Raw genomic sequence first — 14,770 nt, 5'->3', positions numbered from 1 at the left:
TAGTGTACGATCGAAGGATATGGGTCAGTTTACTTAGAACGAGGCGCATGTAATATATTTACTTAGGACAATCTGTTTGCTCGCGCTACAATGCATAAGACTGCGAATTATGCCAACATTAATCGAAAGGTCGAACATACTACCCATGTTTATCAAAATAATATTTTGAATGATATTTGACAAATGCTACATGAACTGTAAAAGAAGGATTTTACCAAAAACTAGCTTGTGTAATGGAACAAGTAATTATAATCCTGCGAAGGGGTAGGGTTGTGGGCTAAAAATTCCCATGATTGCAGATACTACCATGACGAGATAGTTCCACGGAATTGTCATTTGTGGTGTATCTTTTTCCATGAAAATCCGCTCCATGGACTATCATTACCATGATGTTATCGTTTTTCACCCTCTCCCTTGCTCCGTGATAGCTTGTGGTTGATATGTTCATTAAGCTTGTACAACAATCATAGACATGATGCTGGAGTGTGTTTGTGGTTGACGGCCGTGAAAAGGTCGTTTTGATAGGTAAATTGAGCCGTGTACGCAATGGTTAATTGTAAAATAATACATACGATGGTGGTGATGTTAAATGGGGCTTTGTGATTTCCTGTCCAGCATCGGGATGTGTAAAAAAGCGTCCCAATCATAGCTGTTGTAATTGCTTTCGTGTTTAATGGTCATAAATCTGTTTCGTCTCGGCTCATCAAAAGAGCTCGCACAATTAATGGGAGTTGCTGTGCGTCATGGGAGGAAATTGATATGTACAATCATTGTGATTTATATGCTGTTGGTATGTTTGTTACTTAACCGGTAATAAAACATTGCAACGAACACATGATCTGCAATACGTTTAATATTATCAATAATCTAATGGATTTCTTAGGATTTTACAAAATTGATATAAAGCTGGAAATTGTTTTCAACTTTGATCATAGTTTAAAGAGAAGAATATGTTATCATCTTGTCCATCCAACCCATCATCTTGCCCATCATTTTAACAACTGATTGGCTAATTAAGCTTGAAAGACAAATATTGACCTTCGAGGAATGTGTTGAAAGTGACCAAGCGTCTCGTTGTGTTTGTTTTGTGTTGCTGTTGTCTTTGGAATCATTCTTCCGCTTGATGCTCATCAATGACGTAGTTGTTCGTCTAATCATGATTCCAAACATTTGGCCCAAATTCGGTGAAATGATTTATCCTATTAAGGCTGTTACCGAATCAAGCGAACAAATATCGTCGTTCAAGCGAGCGTCGAAGGAACGTACACGAACGCACCAATACGAACCAGATAGGAGCAATGAACAGCTAGGTGAGGAAACCACGATAATGTATTTATGTTGCTGATGCTTACGTTGTTGCTGAAGCCGTGCCAAGGATCATCGGCAACGGAAAACGCTGCTAAGCGCTCGGCTGATGGGCAACGGGCTAACGAACGAGCATACACACTTGAGATCCGCTTGAAGCTAATAGAGGTAGCTATGGTGCTGCGGTGCTTAAAGCTCGTGGCAATGATGTTGCTGTGAGCTTGTTTCGCTTCTCTCGTGCGTTTCCCAGCTCTTCGCTCCTTGTTGATCCCGCTCAAGTGCTATTTTTGTGCCATTTTTCCTGAGCAAGAGGACGGCTTGCGGGTGTGTTGGTTTGCCTATACATGTTCTCATCATTGGCCATGTGATTAACGCTGAGTTTTGTAGCTTGATAGCGATCCAACAACAAGCAACAATGAGGGGCGATTTCACTCATGCGTCCTTTATAGGGAGAGTCCTTTCGGTGGTGTGAGTTTCGCCAATTAATGGAAGAGTATAATTTTACCAATAAATGTTATCATTGGGTGAGTTCATTAGTTCGAACAAGTGAAACGAAAAATGTTGGTGGAACGTTTGGGAAGTCTACGTGAGCATATCTTAGTAAGGTTTGTTAATTCCTGGATTCGGCGAAGGATCCGCTTGGTGTCTGGTAATTCCATGAATGGGAGTTACCATGAATTTGTATCTAGTTTTGGTATAATTTCATCAGTTTATTACGGTTAAAAATAACAATGTAGTATTATACTAATCCTGTACTACGTAGAAATGTTTGTATTTGATAAACCAGACAGATTCTGAGCAGATCAAACGAATTTTAGTTGCTTGTTCCTGCTTTAATTTAAATCCCACCAATATCCGCTATCATGTTCGATAATTTGATTTATCTATCAGGATTTCCTCAGGATACCTAGGCCTTCGATGCAATTTTCACGTTCAACCCCGGTACTTCAGATCTCATCGTAATTTCCACTCGCTCGGGCCACCAGTAACAACAACTTCCGACTTACATAAGCCTCGCGCAATCACGAATTCCGATAAAACGGGGCTAAATCAATAGCGTTTGGCTTCCATTATTCGGTGGGGCATGTTAAGTATTGCGGACGTGCCTCGAATCCAGCAGCACGTTTGACTTTTCGGGGGAGTTTAACGAATTTATTCATCGTACAGTGTACTTCCCGCGCTCGGCGTGACTGGCGGGCTTTGTGCTTTGTTGGCATAAAAGGATCAAATGGGATGAAACACGGAAAAGCGTTCGCGATCGGGAAACAAATCACTTTTACCCGCAGGGGTAAGCTTAGTGGAAGGTGGATATGAATATATGTGTGTGTGTGTGTGGTGGATACCTGAATTTCCTTCCCCATCAAATCACAGGCGGTTGGAGCAAGATTAATCTTTCGAACGAATACAAACGGATCGTTCTGTTAAATGGTCAATACTTTTTTGTTGATGGTCCGTGACGAAGTGAAAGTCCGAAATTGGTGCTAAGATGTGTTTATTAAGGGGCTGTAATGTGTTGTTTTGCGCTCATGCGGTGCTAACGAACCTCAGTCATGCAGGCAAATTGTAATCAAAAGTTATTTATTTCCTCAATTTGTAACAGTTGACCTGCGATGGTTTGTTCATAATTTTATAGCTTTATGGCATGAGGATGAATCTTGTATGCATATGGAATTTACAGAAAAAACACTAATGGATGGAAGATAAGCCATCGAAGGATTTCAATACGCTTTTGTTTTCTATCGATTGAAACTCAAATACCGAATCTCTTACGCCACCACGAAAAGCCTAATCGATTGGCAATCGACCAACGTCTGGTCTTCTTTTTGTGTGTCGAGTAATTAAATCCCTCGAAGGATTAGAAAGTGCCGCATCATCACTGGCTTATCTGGATCTACGGATGCAAACAAAGAGCAGAAACCGCATGGAATTCATTAATATCGAAAGGTTCACCGTGGGACAACGACCCTTGTGTGAGTCGCTCGTGTGAATACGCAAATGAGGATGGATCCGCCTCGTTTAGAGCCTTTAAAAGCCAACCAGATGGGGCTTTTTTGCCATACCCCTTTTGACTGTCAAAGGAAAAAAACCTGTCGAACAAATTTGGCACTGACGAGATCTAACGACGTCCCTGAGCTACTCGCTTTGTTAGTGTGAGAAAGTGTCCCAGTCCCACCAAAACAAGGCCCACGCACGTACGCATAGGCCAGACTGTGAAAAGTGAATAAATATTCTTTCGCATCAATTAGTTACGAAAATGAGTGTCCCGCATTCGGCAACCTTTTAAGCCTCGTTTGATGGGCTTTCATGGGACGTTGAGCGATATCTAAAAACGGTATGATTTTTCACATGTTTGATGTACGCGAGTTTGATGCAGCTAAATAGGAACAAAAAAACAGGCTGGCCCTTTGGTCGAACCACTTTCAGCGTGATTACGGGGTCGCTTGGGCTTCTAAAAGTGACAATAAATTGAATGTAGGTTAATTAATCAAATTGCTATCCTGGCCAGTTCTGACAGCTGCCAGAGCTGCCAAACTGCTAGTGCTAGTGGATGGGCAGAGCAGACACAACATCGGTGTCTATGATAGAGCATCCAAATAAGAGCATCGATCAATAAAATGGCGATGGTGAAGAAGAGCAAAAACTCTCCGCTTGTTTGTGTTCGTTTGAGTATGCTAGATGCATCGATAATAGGGTATTGGCGACCATTAGGCCTAGCGAACCGGAAGCTCCACGACCAAGCCCGCGCCCACCATGTGGTGTGACTGTGTGAGCGTAAATTGATTTATGATTTATTCATCAAACATAGCTCAGCATAGCAGCATACCACCGGGCAGCAGCAAACACTTCTCGCTCTCGTAGGACACTTCCAGCCAAAAGCGCCCGACGCCAGGGAGCGATGCCCTCACAAACAACTAATCCAATAACCGTAACATAAACCGCAGACAGTTGAACATTCTTGTAGGCTGTTCGATAAAAAAGGGCAACATTCTTCCGAAGGACGGTGGTTTTGCGTTGATAAAATGTATCTTTGACCATAAAAAGTTGTCTTTAATGTGCTTAATAGAAAGTTAGTTATGATTAATTCTTGAAACAAAGAATTTATCCAAAATCTAGACACAAACTTTGGTGTGATTTGTGGAATAATATTGTTATATGAACTTAATTAAAAATCAAATTTTTTATTTAAACCACGTTAGTCGATTCTGAGTTTGTTTTTCTTCCATAAATAAACCGTCCTACTCCAGTTTCATCCACAATTTAAATCAGTACGACGACGCTCGCCTAGATGCATGTTAAAAATGCATTCATAATCAATGATTAGAGACACTCGAGCGAGCCAATTGCATCCCTTTTTTACCGTTTGACTCAGTTCTCGTTCTTCGATTTTATTTCATCCCTACGGCGATGGCACAGCGGTCGTAAAAGATGAAGATTTTGAGTAGCGAGAATCCTGTCCGGAATTTATAATATAATCCGGTGCACGCTTTTGCGATGCAAAGATGGGATAAAACTAGAGCAGTAGCAGTGCCATTACCACCAGCACAAGATGCTCTTTTTCTGGCATTTGCACCAGAACATCGTGCCAGAACCGGAGACCACTTTAATGGATTATTTTATTATGCTTTATTGCGCTAAATAAATTTGCGATGAACAAATTGAAATTTCCGATCAAGGAAGCAATCGTCTGGGTGTTGGTACTTTCACCTTAAATCATGGGCCGAGGGTCGTTTGCTTTTGGTGGGTTATGCTAATATTGATGCATGAAAGTTCAACAGTTGGTAGCAAAGGATGCAAGCAACTTATTTAACTTTGCTTGATTATTGCCCCAACGTTTATCGCCTTGGTAGATTCCAATAAACTTTACCTTATTTTAGAATTGATAGGACACTCAACCTTCATGACCTGGCTGTATTCCAATAATACCTGGCATCATGTTGTTGCAGAAAGTGTTTGATTGAAAAACAGGAAATGCTTCGCAGAAAGTACAAAACACAACACAATATCGAACTCAACATACGTGGAAGCGTTTCAAGAGAAGTACACTTCAGAGCAAAATGCATCAAGCAAAAGGCCTGCGAGCTTTCCAATTCGGAATTGCAAGCCTCACCATCAGGCAGATCAACCGTCAGCTCAAACACGTCATAACGAACGAAGCGTGGCGCGTTGCACGGTAGACCTGTTCGTCGAAATAGGTGTAGGAATTTCGCTGCTATTTCGCATCGACAGCACTAGGAAGGCAATCGATCTGATGAACGTGTTGCCTGTAGCGTGATCCTTGGCGTTGATGCAAAACGCAATCCTTTCTCCCTTCAGAGCGTGGTTGATTGATTCGAGAAAATTGAATGATTTTCCCAGCGCTTCTCCGAGCAAGGTAAAAAAACAGAGGATTTTGGTGTGTTTTCGTCCAAAAGGCTACCGGAGAGGCGATGTTAAAAGGTGAAAAAACATAACCAAAACGCCTTGTCTTATCAAAGATGTATGCATATCATGCTTTACTCCTTGAACCGTGTTTGATTATTTCTAAGAGCTCATGAATATGTGCAGCTGATCTTACCGTAAGAAAGCAGCATCCTTTGCCCTTCCAGTTTGTTCGATGAGCCGTTCAGATGATGTCAAAAATCGAACGATGTAAGTTGAGTGGTAGCAGTTCACCCTTAGCTATGCAAAATGTACCTTCGCAGGGAAGTTTTTGCAAGCGTTGCAAGAAAATATTTCCACTTTTGCTGACTAAATGCTGTCCCGAAGTTTGTTGTTGAACTGGGCTCTCCTCTTTCCAGGGTGTTGGTGGTTGTTTTGTTTGTGTTGGTCGGAAGTTTGCTTGTTGCTTGATGCCTGTAACCGTTCATCCGTTCCATTCGAATTCGATCGAATTTTCCCCCGAGGAAGCGGATATCCGGGGATGGCGTTGGCGTAAGGCAGTCATTCTACACGTGCTCCCACAAAAACACGGCCATTCATCGCCGTTGACTAGTTGAGGTCTGAGGGTAGTAGGAACAGAACCCAGCACATAGAAAAGAACCGAAACTTTGGAACAGCGAATGCCATCAATAATGAATTTTTGACCATATATCTTTCCATTTCGAAGTTGGAAGGGAGAAGTCGGACTGATCGGTTCTAATCGTCATCTGGGAAAGATGTCGTACATGATTTTGTATTTTTTACATGTGTCTCCCACTGGTCACAAGCCTCATCGCAATCACAAATCTCATCACAGACTGTTGACTTGTTGGAGGATAAATGATGGTACAAGAGAGCACTGTTGTCGCCAGACGCTGGGTCTGCGAATTTATAGAGAAAACAAGAATGTAAAGATGTCCCTCGAGTGTGTTGCGATAAGGATATGAACAGTACGGAGCTTCCGGTCAGAGAATGGAACTTCATTTGGTGATGTTCTATTGGGGAGCCACGATTTGTCTTTTCAGTGGGATAATTTCAGTGGACAAATACAACAAGCCAACGCGTTTTGAATGGAGTAAACGATTAAACGAATCACAATGCATGAAATTAAACAAAAATATTCATTTACAATTATCATCATCGTGGAAATCATGTCTTCATTAAAATGGTAATAGAAACCAAAACCCATTACGAATCAAAAGATCATCTAGAAAAAAAGAAAACCACAAAATGCTAAACAGTCCTCAAATCGAGGATTGATTATTTGATCCGCTCAACCAGTTCGGCATAAATCGACAGCATCGAATGCAGACACGTGTTGTGAGTTTTTTATCATCTTTTTATGCCCATGATGGCGGTGAACAGAAAAGGCCGCTGGCAAGTGGAGATGTTTGATGAGTGCGTAGATATCCTTTTTAACATTTTGCTGCCAAACTGTCAACCCCGGCGTGATGTGAAAGGAAAGGATGTTTGTGTGTGAGCGATTCAAAGGATCGAAAATGTTGAAAAAAGCATCTTTTGATAGATAGAATTGATACTTTCGGGTAGAATGAGTGACGTGTAATGCGTTTGGTAAAACGCGTTTGGTGTTCGTATTAGGAACATCAGAAATCAAAAAAAGAGAAATTTTCCAGAAAAGTTGAAGCTCGTGATTGTTGAGGTTAAAAACACACCTTTAAAATAAAGCAAACTTTATACCGTTCATTGATAATTGTTAATGACATTTCAATTGACTCTCATTTTTCATTCAATCCTTCAAAGTTTGCTCCTGGCTCAGATTTTATCATTATTCGTATCCCACCAATGATTTGTATTCCGCAATCAGCACGAACGTTAAATGCAAAGATTGAATCTATTTGTCGAATGGTCGGTTTCGAGCGCTTGACACGAATCTCCATTTATGAGACGAAATAAATTAGAGAACATCTCCTTCGAGACCGGGATGAATTTCGGACACACCCAACACACCAAAGCAAAGGGATACAGAAAAACAGATCTGTGATTGCTCCCAGCCGGCGTGCCTCAAACCATTGGGAAACGGGTGGATGAACAAGCGATGTAGAAAAACGACGGGTGAAATTAAATTAACCTTTTTTGGCCCTACCTTCTCCTTCTGGGGTCGATGTTTTTCTCTGGAGACCTTGTTCGAGCTCCCAAAACAGCCCGGAGCACATTTTCAAAGGCCCTTTAATGTTAGCTTTTCACTCATGAGTAAAAGCACAATCGTTTGGGCGGGGATATGTGTCTGTGAGTATGTCTGTGTGTGTTTGTGGGTTAGATCATGATGGAATATCCCTCAGGCCAAAAGAATGTGTGTTCAAAGGGAAACCAGCAAGCTGTACGTTCGGAAATTAAAGTGAAGGGAAATTTGTTTGCGTATAGAGGTCAAAGTTTCATGCTCTGCGTCGCAACGTGCGTGGTTGTGGTGGGTGAACATTCAATTAAAAGCTACCAACTTTTGATAAACATATCAAAGGCAAAACAAGCTTTAAACCTGGAGGAAGAAAGCAAAGAGTAGTACTATATTGTAGAATACAAGATTACAATGCTTGTCTGTAGCTGAACGGTATCCTCCGTAAAATTGAGTTGTTTTCTTCTAGCATCGTTTTTCCATGTCCTATGCAGGGGGAGGGGGGGCAAAATACTCAATCCAAAAAGGATTGCAACCATTGTGAATGAAGCCAAACACGCTAAGCTTCAATTTGCTCTTTCGGCACTTATCGGTACTGTTTGTTCGCGGTAGCGACATGGGCAGACGAGTGTTCCAGCTCGTGCATTTGTCTTCACATCCTAATGGCAAAGACTTAACAATGTGAAAAAGAACACAATATTCGAAGCAGTAGCACCATGATGCATTCGTCGCTACAGAATACAGCATTCACATCCGCACCATAAAGAACGGCGAGCCGAAACGACTGACAATCGATGATATGTATTCACACAACAGAACGTTCTGCAGCAAAAGAAATAAAATCACGACTCGGAGAGTTTTACGTCTGTAGGAAGATTCGTTTGCCGAAAACGTCACGTTCTTTCGTTTCCGCTCAGCGTCATCTCCTCTGCCGACTCTTATCCAAAGTCATCGTCGTTGACGTTGATGATATGCTGTGTGTCTGTTGTAGTAGTTTTCCTTTTTTACTGTCCGTATTTTATTCCATCCGTTATGCTTGTTCCAGTCTTTGGAACTGATATTATTATGCTTTTTTATCTGTGAGGTCTCATGGAAGATCTCTTCGCAGGACGTTTGTGCTTTAAGCTTGGTGCAGCAAGAAGCGCTGTTCAGTGCGCATTCTGTGGCCATGACATATCTTCTTTTGTGTTTACCATTTTTCCCTGCTGCCTTCTGTTTCTGCTTGTTATTTCCAGAAGTCATTTCATTTTAATGTGCTACCGCTTGATGGCCGATGGTTGGGATTTGTTGTTATCTTGGAGCTTTTTTATGCATGGGTATATTCCTCGATGGTTTCATTCGTCTCGTCAGTTGGCTGTCGTTTCATCTTCAAGCTCTTGGAAAGCTCTCCCAAGCGCAAACATGTACATGTGTGTCACCCAAACCAGTGGGTCGCAGCTGTCCACCGGGGGACAACCCTTTGGGAGACCTACATAATATTGATCCTGTCGTGCTCGTCAGATGTCCCCGTGGACTTTGTGGACTGCTGTCGACCGTTGCAAAGATGGAAAAATTTCAATAAAGTCGCTCACCCAACGGTGAAATGAAATGTGTGCCCATGTGCTGTAAGGGCGTGTGAGATCGTTGAATGTGATGAGAGTGAGCCATTGAGACACGAAGAACAAAGACAGGCGTACAAGAGTGTAGAAGCGATCGAGAATGTAATAAAGTTGAAGATATTTGTTCACAATTTAAAGTACGTGACTGGTTCCAGATGGCCAGATGGCGAGAAGCGAGGGACGAAGGAAGGTTGGTTGTTGAACGTGTGGGTCACTCGACTCACAGTCGCATGTTTACACTTATGAAGATGGATAGGCAAATAAAAGATGGAAGTGTGCAAAGCAAAACTACTCGAATGTGTAAGGCTGTTTGAAATAGAAAAAAAAGGATCGTTGAGTGGAAACAAGAATAGATGGAAAATCTCACTCAAAGAAACCATTTGTGTGACTGTCAGCTGTTGAGTGGAGTGACGATTGAAATCCAATTTCGTCCAAAGACTTTATTATGTCAGCGTACAGCTACAAACCGGTAGAGTGCATTTACAGACCAAGTGTTCCACTTTGTAGCAAGGAGTGTTGCGTAATATATAAAATAAGCAATCATGTAGCATTAAATTGAATTGTGTAAATGAAACTGCATTCACTTTCAATCGGATCAAAGCATTTTCGTCGTTTGCGTAGATGCTCAAAGACCATAAAACGACACGCTCAGTGGGAGAGCATTGAGTTAGCCTTTTTGAAGGTGTCTTTTTCAGCTGTCGTTCCTGGAAGCACGATTACTTATTGTGAAGCGCAGGGCAGGGGTCGTTTTAATACGTGTTTTGGAAATTTTATGCTTCATGTCTTCCGCTCCAAAAAGCACAAACGACGAAAACCTTGAAGCTGGTGAAACATAAAATCCCATTCATAATTTTCCCCTGATCACCTTACAAGAAGACGTGTAACGTAAGAAGCCTCGTGCAAATGACGGAGGTGATGGCTGTTTTTAAGACTTTAAAGATAGGCCGCGCCAAATGCATGAATGAAAAGCGAAGGAAGCCATCGCTTAGACTGATTACGGGAGTACCTGAGTGAAAGTAGGGCAAAAGTGTCTCGGTTGGAGTATTTTACGCTACAATATTTTAGTAGCAAAACAGGGACAGAAAACAATGAAAAGGACGAGCAAAACGAGTATGGTTGGTGTTTGTCAAAGTGAAACAAGCTAGCATTACGGGGAACTGGTCATGAGGGTTGTTGGGAGTTTAAAAATTACTGTTCTTTCAAAGTTTACCTCTCTCTTGCAGGGGGCTTAAACCATCGCACGCCTTTACTGTACATCTTCGGCGAAAATTCAAACACTTTTCAGAAGGGCTTCTGATAACGGTTCGAGGTTGTTGAGGAAGAAAGGTGAGCAAGAAATTAATTTGTTAATGCAACACACACACATCCAACGCATTGACGCGGGAGGATCCGTTGAAGGTGTCGACCGGATAGGATGATGAAGGTCGAATTGAAAAGTTTAGACATCGTTGTTTCGATCATTCCCCGTTGTTTGTTTGTGTATGTGCTATATTCCTGCGGGAATTAGTTGGTTGCGTTCTCCTTTGTGTTTTGAGGTGCTTGGAGAAGACGAACGAATGAGTTGGATTAGGACGTCGACATGACAGGTTGAGCATAAGGGCATGAATAATTGATGTAAAAGAAAAGGCGTCAGCACATGCGTTACAATGAAGGGGAAGAAACACGTACATTGGCGGCTGGTTGCGTAGATTGTTGTACTGAAGGTGAGCTACGAACGTGTTGCAACACTTTTTTGCTGTTAATTTAGATTATGATATCAATTTATACTAAGGTTTTGGATCCAATGAAACATTTCGAAGAATTTTGTAAAATGTGTCGCAATCTTCTAAAAAGAATGGGAAGATTTTTCTAAGAAAGGATTGGCTCTTGCCACACGTTTTACTCCCAAACACATGAGCTGTAAACTTTCTTCCATAAAATGTGTCCCCCTAAGCAAAAGTTTGTTAATGAAGACACTCTCGCGGTGCAAAGTGTCATTATAACGAAATTATGTCGTTAAGTACGCGCTCATAACTTTCTCACACTTCATTTATTGAGATTCTTGCGGAAGTTGATAACGATCTACCACAAGTCTGCAGTTACTTCCTGTCGCCCCACGGAAGTTTAGCATATTGGAGCACCATTGTATGTGGAGGCTCTTTCAAACATTCTGCACACGTGCTCGCTCCCATAATGCATGTTGCTTGATCTGTCACGATTCATGTTCGCCAACGGCAAGCACCGCTTCTTGACATGAATCATTGTCGCGTTCTTCACGTGTCTGGCGCTCCTGCTTCATTGTTTCGTTATATATGTTCTAGCGAAGTGTTTTCAGCTCATACAGTGTTCTAGAGAGCTCTTAGCCATTCGTGAGAAGATGCTCCATCCCCGTGACTAACGAGCATTGTTTTAAAGCTCATAAATCAAATCGTTTAACAAAAGGGATGCACGATGGTGGCAGAGAATCGCACATACTGTTATCCATGCGAATTGTGCGTATTTCCGGTTTGTTATGAATGAATGGACCAGGAAAGGAACCGTACCAGCTAAACAGAAGGAAGAGTGGGCAAGGATGTCATAACGAGCAGATCGATGTAAAACGTCTTGTTGTTGTAGCAACAATGTGGTTTTTAAGGCATTGTTTCAGGGGGGGATCTCACGCACAACGTGAGATAAAAGCTTCTTCTGCTTACGAACAGAAAAAGCTGGGCAAAAAGTAGATGTCACCTTTCAATGTCACAAAGATCATCTTCAGGCCGCACAATGAGGGGATGGTAATGCATTCTGTGCAATGAAAAGCAGATAACAAAATGAACGGTTTCTTCCACGTTATAAACCCTTCTTCTAGGATATCTCGCTGTAATACATTTGTTGGTTTTATTACAGTGGCTGTATCCCAGGCGTTATGCTCTGTTCTTGTCCCTGGGTCTTCAGTCTCATGATATTGTTCATCGGTAAGAACAAAGGCGGGTTCTTGTGCCTACTCGGTGAGATGGAGACAACCCTAAAAGAGGCTTTGTTTATGCTCTTTTCCTGGGCACATGGTCATCCAATAAACACTCCACTTCCTGCACATGATACGGGCGTATAGTGGGAGTAGCTTTTTGCCGAATTCGCCCTTCTTGGGCGTATGTTTGGGATCTTGCTGAGTGCGGAAAGCTTCAAGTGCAAGGTATGTGTCAGGAATGCCGCACGCTCAATAAGGTTGACGGCCTTGAAGTTTAATGTTCTCATAATGGTCCCATATTATTCATGGGTCTTGACGAGTTCTAACGAGGGAAAGCGTTGGAGACGAAATGAAGCAAAATCGGCGTGGTAGCTCTTTTCCAATAGAAAGGGTGTGAAGATACCGAGAAGAAGCAATGGACATGAAGGTGGCGTGTTATAAGCTTGGTTATAAATTTCACTTATGGTTAACATAAATAACCCAACGACAAAACACGAATGTGACATTCGGCAACACCTTAAGACTGAATGGAAGAAAAACGGAAAGGTTAAACGAAAGTTCGTGTGGGTGTGTTTCTGTTTGCAAAGTGGCTCGCCTACCGTAAAAGATGTCCCCGGCGTGGAAGAGAACTTTTTCTCCCGTTACGATAAGCACATTTCGTATCAAATTGAACACGCATGTCGATGTAGGAAGAGGCGCAAAATAGGATGTCGTGCAAACTAGCTACCCCTTGAAGCACCCCTTTTTCTTCGTATGAGTCTTTTCCACACGACAGGATAGGGTGGGAGAAAACTTTGAAGAGTTCACGTTACTTGTGATGCGTGTTGAAGGGTTGTTTTCCTTGTACATGCTCCTTGGTGTGTGAAGAAGAATGTAGGCATGTGAGAACTGATAGGATCGAAAAGATGCCCTCCTGAAAGAGCATTACGAAGTAGGTGTAATCATTGTCTTAAAATAGCTAAAGGTGAAGCTGGAAAATATTTAATTTACGAAGAATTGAGTAAGCATTCGATATCAAAACGATGCATGGGCCACACAATTGCCCATCAAAAGGATGTAAAAACTTCGGTTTGCTATTAAAATTGATCACACCATCGGCTGGCACCATCTTTACGTGCCTGCAATGTGTGTCAAGTTTGTCTTTTTTGTACCATAATTCCATGTTACGAGTGTTAACTTTCCAGTTGGGTTCAACTATTTACGGTCATATGAGACAGGCAGTGGGCAACTTCCTACCGAGTTCGTGTATGGTACCGTCCTGCATTGGCTTTTGATTGCATGTGAAACTTTGTGGTACGTACGTGTAAACTGTCCACGTACAGCTTTACAGCATTATTGAATCGGTTTACGATGGATGTCAGCTAGTGGCACTGGCAGAAAATAGAGACAGAAGGTTTGACGTGGCGGCACAGGCTGATGATGGATATAAAAATCTTTCGCAACTATGGACGAAGTGGTGTACTTGCAAAGAGCTCTTTCCCAAGACTTTCTGATAAGTTTAAGCATTTAGTATTCATGAAAGGTTCATCATTTTCTGTTTAACATAATTGATGATCTTCAGGCAGCACTCCGCCAAAGGGACAGCACCATTGTTCGATGACTTTAACCCTGGACGCGTTGAACGTTTCCGCCACACACACACACATTCGGAACGAATTTTCCCAATTCATCGTTCAGTGCGCTGGGGTGCTAGTGTTTGGTTTGAGGTTGATAAATGACTCGATGCTTACGACTGTTCTGAGATATTGTTTCGCATTTCTTTTCTACCGTATGTCGGAACCGAGCGGTACTGGCGGCGTAGCAGCAGCAGCAGCATGCATTGCGCCATGGAGGACGATTGCGTGGGCACTATTGGCGTAACTAGCACGTGTTAGTCCGAGCGGACTCATTAGAGCGTGTCGTTATGGTTTTGTTTGTTCGTTTGTGGGCGTAGGTAGCTTAATAAGGTAATTTTTCTAGCGCCAAAACGGCGGGAGGAGCTTCTGTACGATGTATTTGTTTAGGTTTTTGTCCTCGTGCTTTCACACAGCCTGCACAATGGGGTGGTAAATAATTGGGCAGTGAATCTATTTCGTATGCGATCATTAGCAAGACGGTGATGGATGATTATCTTGAGATTCGCTAATGGTTGAGGGGAAATTGTTTAGCAGAAGACCTCGAGGAACGTTCGTACGCTGCTCCCAAATCATTGCTAAACGTATGAAGTAATGGAATAAGTCGAGGGAAATATATAGAACAAAACAGGACTTGTTTGTTTTCATCGGCATTAAAATTTCGCACTCAAACACAAACGCAAACGTAAGGGAGCTTTTCAACAAGTGAAAGCAGCAAAATGTACCCAAGTTTATGCACCTCCCCTCCCCCCCTTCGAGGATAAAAAAGTTTTGAGTTGTGTTTCTTGATACACGAAAA

Source organism: Anopheles arabiensis, chromosome 3 (assembly GCF_016920715.1).
Source record: "Anopheles arabiensis isolate DONGOLA chromosome 3, AaraD3, whole genome shotgun sequence".
NCBI classification, from domain to species: domain Eukaryota; kingdom Metazoa; phylum Arthropoda; class Insecta; order Diptera; family Culicidae; genus Anopheles; species Anopheles arabiensis.
This window is presented reverse-complemented; position numbering follows the sequence as displayed.